Consider the following 11,794-nt stretch of genomic DNA (forward strand, 5'->3'; position numbering starts at 1 on the left):
ATTCAATAGTTGTATGTATAGGTAATTGGACATATACGTATGGTGCTTATTTGAGATCAGTATGGTTCGAAGAATTTGGCAAACATGTTCTGTGTTTACATTTGCTCCCGAATGAGTTTGAAATGTCTAAGGATCATATTGAAAGCTTTAGTATGATTTTCTGGAATTCATGAGGGAACCAGATTCTAATGTACTGGTTTGGCAACTATCAGTGTTAGGAGAAATTCAAGTTAGTTTAGTTATGTTGAAAGTGATTCACTGGTTATCTACTGTTGCTTGCATGTCAGTTGAGTAGATTTGGTTGTTTTAAATTCTACAAGTTTTGTCCACGTGATGTTTAATTAAGGTTTAAAAATCAGCATTTCAAGTTAATTAGGGCCTTGAAAATTTAGAATCATATGCTATATAGTTTCTCAATAATTGGATCCTTAATTGTTTTCTATTTTCAAAATCTTGGAGTTGTTTGCATGTTATGACTAGCTATTTAGGTTCAATCTGAACTTTTGCTGCTCAGCCATCGCTGGATCACGATACAGACTCAGTGTCGAGTCTAATTGGTGTTGGTTCTGAGGTCTTAAAGAATTTGGGCCTTCTGCTTGGGCTCAGTTTGGGCCCAGAGTTTTAAAATTAACAAGAAATGAAAGTGATAGGCCCTGCTGCATGAGTTTTCTTTTAAAATATATTTTTGATTCTTACTCATGCCTAAAGTACTACATATTGATGCAAAAAATCTTGAGCTTTAGCAATCCGGCTAATGATTTCATGCGCTTAACAGTATGGATTCTCTTGATCTCATATCTCAATATGCTGTTAATTCCTCCTAGGCAATTTCGAAGTAATTTGATCACAAAGAGCTTCTAAATTCAATATCTCATGATGTGCCTGTTAGAATGATTATTTGGTTTGTTTTGTGAGCTAATCGGGTATATATTGAAATAAAGAGAGGACTATTGGGCTAAACTCTAAGAATGAATAAGTTGAGAAAGAAGTTGATAGGCGTAAAACCTTTTAATAACCTTTTCTGTTGTGTGTGGCATGATTACGGGTTCCAGAATTAAGACCCACGTATGCGCAATGTTGAGCAAAACAATCTTAATCTTTAAAATACAATTGTGATTGTGTACACGTTCGCGTGACATGATTACAATTCTAAAAAAACAATTCGGAGTATGCGTTCGCGCAACTTCGAACAAACCTTCTAAATAAAAAAAAGGGTTTTCGGAGGTTATTAATTAAATTAGCTCATATAGTCCGAAGTGTGCTGCCTACCATTTAATCATACAAAAATGACAAATGTTCGTAGTTTGCTTTAGGCACACGCAACTTTTGGCCATTTGTTTTTAATAATAAAGTGTTATTAATTGTAGACACGTTCGCATGACATGATTTTTGACGCGCCAAACAAATGGGTACACGTACGCGTGACCCGTTTCAAGATAATATTCTTAATAAAAAAGCGGTAAAGGATAAATGCACATAGGGTCTAAAGTCAGTAATTAAACAATTTTAATAAGCCCAAGTATGATCAAAACGACCGTGCTAGAACCACAGAACTCGGGAATGCCTAACACCTTCTCCCGGGTTAACAGAATTCCTTACCCGAATTTCTGTGTTCGTGGACTGTAAAACAGAGTCAATCTTTTCCTCGATTCGGGATTTGAACCGGTGACTTGGGACACCACAAATTATCCCAAGTGGCGACTCTGAATTTTTAATAATAAATGAATCACGTTTCGATTGTCACTTTAAGTTGGAAAAAACTTCCTTATACCCTTTCCGGGGTGTAGGAAAAAAGGAGGTGTGACAGCTCTGGCGACTCTGCTGGGGAACCAAATCCAGAATCTCTGGTTCAGGGTTCAAGAATTCGAGCTTACAGTAGCTGTTATCTTTGGCTTTATTATTATCTAATTTTTTCATGTTTGGGCCTAATATGCTCAATGTTGCTTTTTACTGCTTTGATATTATCTGAACTGTATATATAAACTGTTACGAAACCCTTCTTCTTTCTGAGTCTTCTGAATTTATGGTGCACACGTGTGCGTGGCCCACCTTTCTGTTAGAAGTCATACCAAATAGAACGACGTTGGGCCAAGTAACTAGGCCGGGTAGACTTTCGTGTTCCCGGTACGTTGCCCCCACTTCGGCTCAAGCTGTCCGCTTGGGTAAGCCAGGTCTAGAACAGTATACCCCAGGTTTTACACTTAGAGTAACTCAGCTTTATGCCGGATCCCTAGTAGGAACGTTTTTTTGCATCATGTGCATTTGACTTCGGAGACTCAACACAGGGGTTGGGTCTGTCTAGGACAGGTGTACCCGAAATGAAAAAACTATCATGATGCATCTTACTTGCTACTTATGCATTCATTTGTTTCGGATTTGCATGTTGACCAGTTTATAGGGAAAAGTTAGAAAAGGAGAATCAATGTGAGAACCGAAAATTGGCTGTTTTCGAAAAAAAAAAAAATTTCCAAAATATTTTGAAATTCTTGAAAAGAAAGGAGATGTTGTGTTTATTTTAAAAAGTAGTTTTATTATTATGAACTACGTAAGTTTGATTCTCGCCGGATGTGAGATACGTAGGCAACCCACATCGAGCCCAACTATTTTTTCCAACTATTTAAAAAATAAAAATAAATAGATAATAAATAATTAAAAATGTGGGTACATAAATGTCATTGTGTTGTCATAAGTAAGGCGATGCCATTCTTGTCCAAAATATGCCGAATGTCCCCAAAAGGGCGCCGGAAGGCTGTTTTTGCAAGAACAGCCGCCTTTGGTCGTTTTTTTTCCTTCAAAGAAATTTTTTTTTGCCGGTTAGCAAACACATAGAAGTGTTTTTTTTAATGAATCTTTTTAGAAATATTAATGATTTTTTTCAAGATGAGTCTTGATTTTGTTTTTTAAAAAAAAAAAATTAAAATCACTCACAGGTACAAAATGGGCACCGTCCAAAACCCGCCGTTCGTAGATGTAGATGAGTTTCTATTTCGGCTTCGGATGTGGTGGCATGAGTTAGGAGGAGATGGTCAGAAATGGGTCATTAAGTATTTGGGAGCTCTCACAGATATTATGGAAGTTTAACCACGCGATGATTTGATTACGGCACTAGTGACTTTTTGGGACCCTGTTCACAATGTCTTTCGCTTCTCTGATTTCGAGCTTACTCCCACATTAGAAGAAATAGCTGGATATTCCGGTTTTGACGGAGATTTGAGAAACCAGAATCTTATATTCCCAAAGGCTCCCTCAGTACACCGATTCTTTGGTCTTCTGAATATCAGTAATCAAATCAGAAAAAACAACGTTGTCAAAGGGTGTTGTTCTTTCAACTTCCTATATTCAAGGTTCGGAAAGCCGGATGGATTTAAAATTCATGAAAAGGGCCTTACTAACAAACAAAACAAGGACACCTGGCAGATTCACCGTTGCTTCGCTTTTATGGTGGCTTTTCTGGGAATCATGGTCTTCCCATACAAAGAGCGGACGATTGATATTCGCATAGCCAGAGTCGTACAAGTCCTCACTACCAAAGAACATCACACTCTTGCCCCGATCATTCTCTCAGACATTTATCGGGCGTTGACTTTGTGTAAATCCGGGGCAAAATTCTTCGAAGGGTGCAATATTTTGTTGCAAATGTGGTTGACTGAACATCTCCGACATCACCCCAAGTTCATGCAATATGGTCCGAGCAAGGACAATTTTATTGAGAGTTATGAAGAAAGAATAAAATATTATAAATCTCCAGAAGGGGTGGAAGCCCGGATATCCCATTTAAGATCTTTAATGGCAAGTCAAATTGAGTGGACTTTGGGATGGCTCCCGGTAAGAGAGGTGATACACATGTCAACCTTAAAGAGTTATTTGCTGCTGTTGGGTTTAAGAAGTGTCCAGCCGTATGCGCCACAGAGAGTTCTAAGACAGCTAGGGAGATACCAAGTGGTGCCTGATGATGAAGATTTGAGTGTGCAAGTGATTGAGCTACACCTCGAAGCCACTCTCCCTGAGTCTTTAATCCAGCAGATTTGGAATGGTTGTCGATACTTGAAAGATGATACCCAAGTTCCGGATCCTGCGAAAGGTGAGATAAATCCAGGTTATGCTAGGTGGTTTGAGAAAAGATCCCGTGTGGATGATGCACCAGAACCTGATCCTAGAAGGCCCATAAAAAGACCGCATGTTCAAGCCTTTGATGACAAAATCCAAGAACGGTTGGCTTGGGGTGAAAAGGAAAAGGGGTACAAAGCAACTATTCATGCCTTAGAAAAAAGCTTGAGAAACCTCAATTTGGAGAAAGACTTACAAGCACAAGAAGCAGAAGGTGAAAAGAAGAGTCTGATTAGCGAGAATAAAACTCTCCGCGCTTAGTTTCAACAGATGAAGAAAGCCTCTGAAGCGCCAGTGAGAAGTTGGAAAGATCAGAAAATCATTGCCAATCTGATGGAAAAAATGCAAGATTATGACTCCATCTTGACAAAGACTGAAAAGGCATTAGACAAAGCTAAGGAAAAACTCATACAGTTAAATGAGGAGGCCAAATCTAGTAAGGAACGCCAAGTAATAAGATGTGAAGAAGAAATGGCTCAATTCAAGAGAGAGAAGGACCATTGGATACATTCAGAAGCTCAACTCCATACACAGTTGGAAGAAATGAGAAGGTACAATAGAGAACATCAGCACGCAGATATTGATAGGGAGAGAGCACAAGCAAGACTCGATCAGGCCAGACTTCGGGCTCAATTGGAGTCGGCTTTAGATCGCGAAAGCCAATATAGCCACCACTCACCAACATCAGTTACAAAACCAAGACAAGAATCTCCAGGACTTCAGAGCACAAATCCTTGATTTGGCTGTTTACACCTCTCAAAGTTATGTGAACTGCCAAGGGATGGATTATGAGAGGTTTCTAGAGCATGCACTTACTTTTGCCCGTCATCTTGCAATGGAGTTAGAGAGGATGTACCATACACTAGGAGGTCAGCCGGGTCAAGCCCCACCGTGAGCAGATGTTCCAGTGATTAAAAGCAAAAGATTGTGGAGTGAAGCGTGGTCATAGTTGTTGGAACTTTTCATATAATAGTCATGTTTTAGTTTAAGTCCATGTTGAGTCTTTTAAACCATTTTTTTAAAGTATTGTCCAAATGTAATGTCATTTCTGTCTTTGTATTGTTTCGTTTGTTAAAATAAATAAAAATAATAATAATTGTTTCCGCCAGAACTACGCTCGGTCTGATTCATGCAGGGTCATGATACGTAGGCAATCTTCATAAGATTCGACCACAACCAAAAGAAAAGAATAAAATGAATGAAAAGGGGAGGGAAATAAAAGATAGGCGTGAGTGACAATAAAAGGGAAATATCAGGAAAAGCTGGGATGACACAAGCAACCGAGCAAATACATGATAGAAAATAGTTAATTGCCTAGGTGCATTGCATCCCAACATGTAATTGCATATGTGTTAAAATCTAAGAACTAACAAGTTTGTTGTTTACCAGAGAATTCAAGCAGTTAGTTTATTTAGAGGATACTGGCACATTATCATTACCAAACCAGATCGAAAGGACCAATACCAGAAATCATGTCTATCCCGGATGGCGACACTAGTGTTGAGGTGGAGGAGTTGGACGTCAATAAAATGAAAGAGGAGATGCTCAAACTTAAGCAACAGATGGACGAAATGTACCAAGCCTGGTCCAAAGGGAAATCACCGCCATCTTACCCAGCCAACCCGACTTTTACCCCACCATTAGCTCAATCTCAGGATCATCCCGCCACCGATCCAGGTTTTCCCATTTATCAACACTACCATGGCACTACTTCTCATATGCCGCAAGCTCCACCACCAAAATCAATTCCATACCCTCCTCCGCCAGTCACCCTTATCTTTGTGGCATCTCCACCATCTGCACTCCATAGATCCCCAAGTGAAACTGTATTCCAAGCTCAGGACAACCAGTATTATCCCTCGGAGCCCACCTTCAAAGCTCCCGAAACCTACCCCTATGATCCACGTTCTGATCTCCCGAGAGAAGCTGAGAGACCAGCCAAAAATCCCGAACATGAGGAGATGTTCAGAAAAATGAAAAACATAGAACAATCCTTCAGGGATATGAGAGGGCTAGGAGGTCAGGTAAGCGTGGCTTACAAAGACCTGTGTTTATTCCCAAATGTATAACTACTGGCAAGGTTCAAAATGCCCAAATTCGACTTGTACAACGGACACGGTGATCCGGTGGCTCATTTGAGAGGTTTTTGCAGTAAGATGAGGGGAGCCGGAGGAAAGAATGAATTGCTAATGGCCTACTTCAGTCAGAGTTTGAGCGGATCAGCATTAGAGTGGTACACCCGCCAAGATCAAGGAAGATGGTACACATGGGATGATTTGGCACAAGCATTCGCTTGTCACTTTCAGTATAATCTTGAGATCATTCCAGACCGACTATCTTTGACTAAACTAGAGAAGAAGCACAGTGAAAGCTTTAGAGAATATGGTTTCCGGTGGAGGGAGCAAGCAGCAAGGGTAGATCCCCCAATGAAAGAGAGCGAGATGGTTGATTACTTTTTGCAGGCTTTGGAGCCAACTTACTTTGGTCATTTGGTGTCCGCAATTGGCAAGTCTTTTATAAAAATGGGAGGCATGGTCGAGGAGGGGCTTAAGTCCAACAAAATCATGAGTTATTCAGTGATCAAGGCAACTACTCAAGCCATTCAAAGCGGCATTGGGGGTGTACTTGGGAAAAAGAAGAAAGAAGATGTCATGACTGTTGAGTCCGGAGCCTGGTTCGGATTTAGAGGCCCGTCACCCTACTATAGCCAACCACGACCCTACCACCAAAATTACCCCCACACTCCATATATCCCTCCACAACATTACTACCCACCGCCAAATCCCCATTTTTCCGTCCATCATGCACAAACCGATACCCAAACTCCGACACACGCACAATGGTGTGCGCCGGCTCCACAAAATTCATACCCAGCTCCATAAAACACGTATCCACCACCAAGAGCCTACATAAATCCCCCTGGAACGGGTTTCCAACCAAACCAAACCTTCAAGAGTGAGAGGTTACAGAAGCAAAAGACTTTCACTCCACTGGGGGAATCATATACCAGTCTTTTCCACATGTTGAGGCAATTGGGAAAGCTGAATCCAATTTAGCCTAAAATGCCAAATCCCTCTCCTAGAAATCTTGACCACTCGGTGAGTTGTGAGTACTATTCGGGAGCCCCGGGGCATGATACAGAGAAGTGTTGAAAACTGAAAACAGCTGTGCAAGAGCTTATTGATACTCATCGGATCGAGGTTCAGGCCCCAGAAGCACCAAATATCAATCAGAATCCACTGCTAGCTCACCATGAGACCCATATGATTGAGTTGATACACAAAGGAGGGGATCCCAGGAAGCCCTCGCAGACGGTAATGATGATCCGTTCCAGCGAAACCAGCTTAAAGGAAAAGGTAACTAGTGGGAAATCAATGGTCCAATTGAAAGGGGTAGTCGATAAGCCTGCTGTGGTAGCCGAGAGAGGGTCATCAAGCATTGTTGCAGTGAAACCATAGAAAGCTAAAGTGGTAGTGCCAGGGGTTGCAAGTAAACTTGTTGTGGTCGTGAAGGGTGCTCGCACAGAGCCTATTATTCTAAAACCAGTAAATCAGCTTCCAGTGATCAACAACAAGGCTGTTCCTTGGAATTATGAACGAGTGACAGTGATTTACAAAGGGAAAGAAATCAAAGAAGAAGTTTGTGAAGCACAAGGTTTGACTCGCTCAGGAAGGTGTTTTACTCCCGAGGAGTTAAGAAGAACTAAAGATAATCCAATGCCGGTAAAGAAAGCTGTAACTAAAGAAGAGGCAGAAGAATTTTTGAGGAAAATGGAAGTGCATGACTATTCTGTTGTAGAACAGTTGAGGAAAATGCCCGCTCAGATCTCATTGCTCTCATTGTTAATCCATTCAGATGAGCACCGTCAGTCGCTGATGAAAATCTTGAATGAGGCTCATGTCCCCGACAAAATCTCAGTAAACCATCTGGAAAAGATAGCCAACAAGATTTTTGAAGTAAACAAAGTCACTTTTTCCTATGATGAATTGCCCGTAGAGGGTACTGAACACAACAAAGCCCTTTACCTGACAGTAAAATGCGAGGATTCCGTGGTTACTCGGGTATTGGTTGACAATGGTTCAAATGCGAACATCTGTCCTCTCTCCACTCTAAGCAAGCTGAAAGTAGAAGATGAGAGGATCCATAAGAACAGTATCTGGGTGCGAGGATTTGACGGTGGAGGCAAAGACTCAGTTGGGGATATAATGTTGGAGCTGACTATAGGTCCAGTAGAATTCACAATGGAATTCCAAGTGCTGGATATAGCTGTTTCCTACAATTTGCTATTAGGGCGACCATGGATCCACGCCGCTAAAGCAGTACCATCAACACTCTATCAGATGGTAAAGTTTGAATGGGGCAGACAGGAAATAGTTGTGCACGGCGAAGATAATTTGTGCACTCACAACAACACCATTGTGCCATTCATTGAAGTGGAAGAGACAAGGGACCATGGGTCTACCAAGTTTCTGATGCAATGTCAGTTGAGAAAGTTCCAGAAGGGAAGTGTATCCCAAATCCGAAGATAACCACCGCATCAGTCATGGTAGCGTATGAAATGTTGAAGAATGGTTTTGTACCAGGAAAGGGTTTGGGATCAGCTCTGCAAGGCATCATACAACCCGTGTCTCTTCCTGAAAACTTGGGAACATTTGGTCTAGGATTCAAGCCCACAGCCACAAACATAAAAAGAGCCAGGAAATTGAAACAGAGGGCATGGGTCCTTCCAAAGCCGGTCTCACGTCTTTCCAGATCATTTGTCAAGTCCGGTACGAGGAGTCGCCTAGTAACAGCAATTCCCAGTTCTGTGATTGATCCGAACAAGGAGTTAATTGAAAGATTTGAGAAGTTGTTTGACAGTGTGAACATGGTGGAAATTGGAGAAGGTTCTAGCAATGCGGAAGTGCAATTTGTCGGGCCAACAACAAAGCTTAATAATTGGAAGGCTACTCCTCTCCCTACTTGGAAGGAGTCTTGGTAGTTTGCTTTGATTTTCCTTTAAGTTTGTACGGATTATTCTAGGGTTGTAATACAGATTTCATTTTTTCAGTCTGTTTGAGTGTGTAAACCTTGTTATCTTTTATCTTTCAATAAAATACAATTTCCCTTTCTTCATCATTCCTGATGGTTTTCCTTCTGTTTGGTTTTCTTTCTATACAGTTCTTTTTACGCTGGTTCTAATGACATGGCATGCATAAGGAATCCTCAGTCCAGTCTTGAAAATCAATTTGATTCCGAAATATTAGTTCAAGAAGTAGATTGTGATTACGAATCAGAATACGATGATGAGGATGAAGCCTTCGAAGAGATTAGTAAGGAGTTAATTCACCTCGAAGAAAAACCCAAACCCAACCTGAATGACACAGAAGCCGTCAATTTAGGAGACACAGACAATGTCCGAGAGACTAAAATAAGTATCCACCTCGAGCCAAGAATTCGGGAGGAGTTAATCAAAGCACTCATCGAGTACAAAGATGTTTTTTCATGGTCATATGATGACATGCCAGGTTTAAGCACTGATTTAGTGGTCCACAGATTGCCCACTGATCCAGCATTCCCTCCCGTCAAGCAAAAGTTGAGGAAATTCAAAACTGATATGAGTGTGAAGATTAAAGAGGAAATTACCAAGCAGTTGGATGCAAAGGTTATTCGGGCCACTCGATATCCTTTTTGGTTGGCTAATGTCGTGCCTATACCGAAGAAGGACGACAAGATCAGAGTATACGTCGATTACCGCAACCTCAACAAAGCAAGTCCGAAGGATAAATTCCCACTACCCAATATCCACATTTTGATTGATAATTGTGCCAAGCGTGAGATTGGATCTTTTGTGGATTGCTATGTCGGGTATCATCAGATTCTAATGGATGAAGAAGATGCAGAAAAGACGACATTCATCACACCCTAGGGAACTTATTGCTACCGGGTAATGCCATTTGGTTTGAAGAATGCTGGGGCAACTTATAGGAGGGCAATGACTACTATGTTTCATGATATGATACCCAAGGAGATTGAGGTATACGTAGATGATGTGATCATAAAATCAAAGCATCAGGCTGACCACGTCGAGGATTTGAGGAAATTCTTCTAGAGGCTTTGCAGGTACAAACTCAAGCTTAACCCCGCCAAGTGTACATTTGGTGTTCCATCCGGAAAACTGTTGGGATTCATAGTTAGCCGGCGAGGCATCGAGTTGGACCCATCAAAGATCAAAGCCATACAAGAATTGCCCCCTCCGAGGAACAAGACTGAAGTTATGAGTCTGTTAGGAAGGTTCAACTATATCAGCAGATTTATTGCTCAGCTCACGACAACTTGTAAGCCTATTTTCAAGTTGCTAAAGAAGGACGTTGCGATCAAGTGGACTGATGAGTGTCAAGAAGCATTCAATGAGATAAAGGGATACTTGTCTAACCCGCCTGTGCTGGTACCGCCAAAACCAGGAAGACCTTTGATTCTTTACTTGACTGTCCTGGAAAATTCATTTGGCTGTGTACTAGGGCAACATGACGTCACCAGCAGGAAAGAACAGGTCATCTACTATCTTAGCAAGAAGTTCACGACTTATGAGGTTAAGTACACTCACCTGGAAAGGACATGTTGCGCCCTAACTTGGGTGGCACAGAAATTGAAACATTATTTGTCATCCTACACTACTTACCTCATTTCACGCTTGGATCCATTGAAGTATATCTTTCAAAAGCCAATGCCGACAGGAAGACTTGTGAAGTGGTAGATTTTGCTCACAGAGTTTGACATAATCTATGTGACTCGGACTGCGATGAAAGCCCAAGAATTGGCTGATCATTTGGCCGAGAATCCGGTTGATGATGAGTACGAGCCATTGAAAACTTACTTGCCCGATGAAGAGGTGATGCATATCGATAAACTGGAGCAAATTGAAAAACCAGGCTGGAAACTTTTCTTTGATGGGGCGGCTAACATGAAAGGAGTCGGAATAGGAGCTGTGCTTATTTCTGAAATAGGGCATCACTATCCTGTCACGGCTCAACTTCATTTTTATTGTACCAACAATATGGCTGAGTACGAGGCATGCATTTTGGGTTTGAGGCTAGTTGCAGACATGGATATCCAGGAAGTTTTGGTCTTGGGAGACTCGGATCTTCTGGTACATCAAATTCAAGGAGAATGGGAAACACGATATTTGAAGCTCATACCATACCGACAATGTTTGCATGATCTTTGTCAACGGTTTCGATCAGTGGAGTTTAGGCATATTCCTAGGGTCCATAATGAGGTCACCGATGCTTTAGCTACCCTAGCGTCAATGTTGAACCATCCGGACAAAGCCTATGTCGATCCTTTGCACATTCAAGTACGAGATCAACATGCTTACTGCAACATGATTGAAGAAGAACTTGATGGCGAACCGTGGTTTCATGATATCAAGGAGTACATCAGAATGGGGATATATCCAGTGCAAGCCACGTGGGATCAGAAGAGAACAATTCGACGGTTGCGAGTGGATTTTTCTTAAGTGGAGAAGTTTTGTATAAAAGGACACCAGACCTTGGATTGTTAAGATGCATAGATGCTAGACAAGCTACGGCTGTCATGTCCGAAGTACATTCAGGAGTTTGTGGACCATATATGAGCGGGTATGTGCTGGCAAAGAAAATTCTTCTAGCAGGTTATTATTGGCTCACCATGGAGCGAGATTGTATCA

Source organism: Nicotiana tabacum, chromosome 21, assembly GCF_000715075.1.
Source record: "Nicotiana tabacum cultivar K326 chromosome 21, ASM71507v2, whole genome shotgun sequence".
Taxonomy (NCBI): Eukaryota; Viridiplantae; Streptophyta; class Magnoliopsida; order Solanales; family Solanaceae; genus Nicotiana; species Nicotiana tabacum.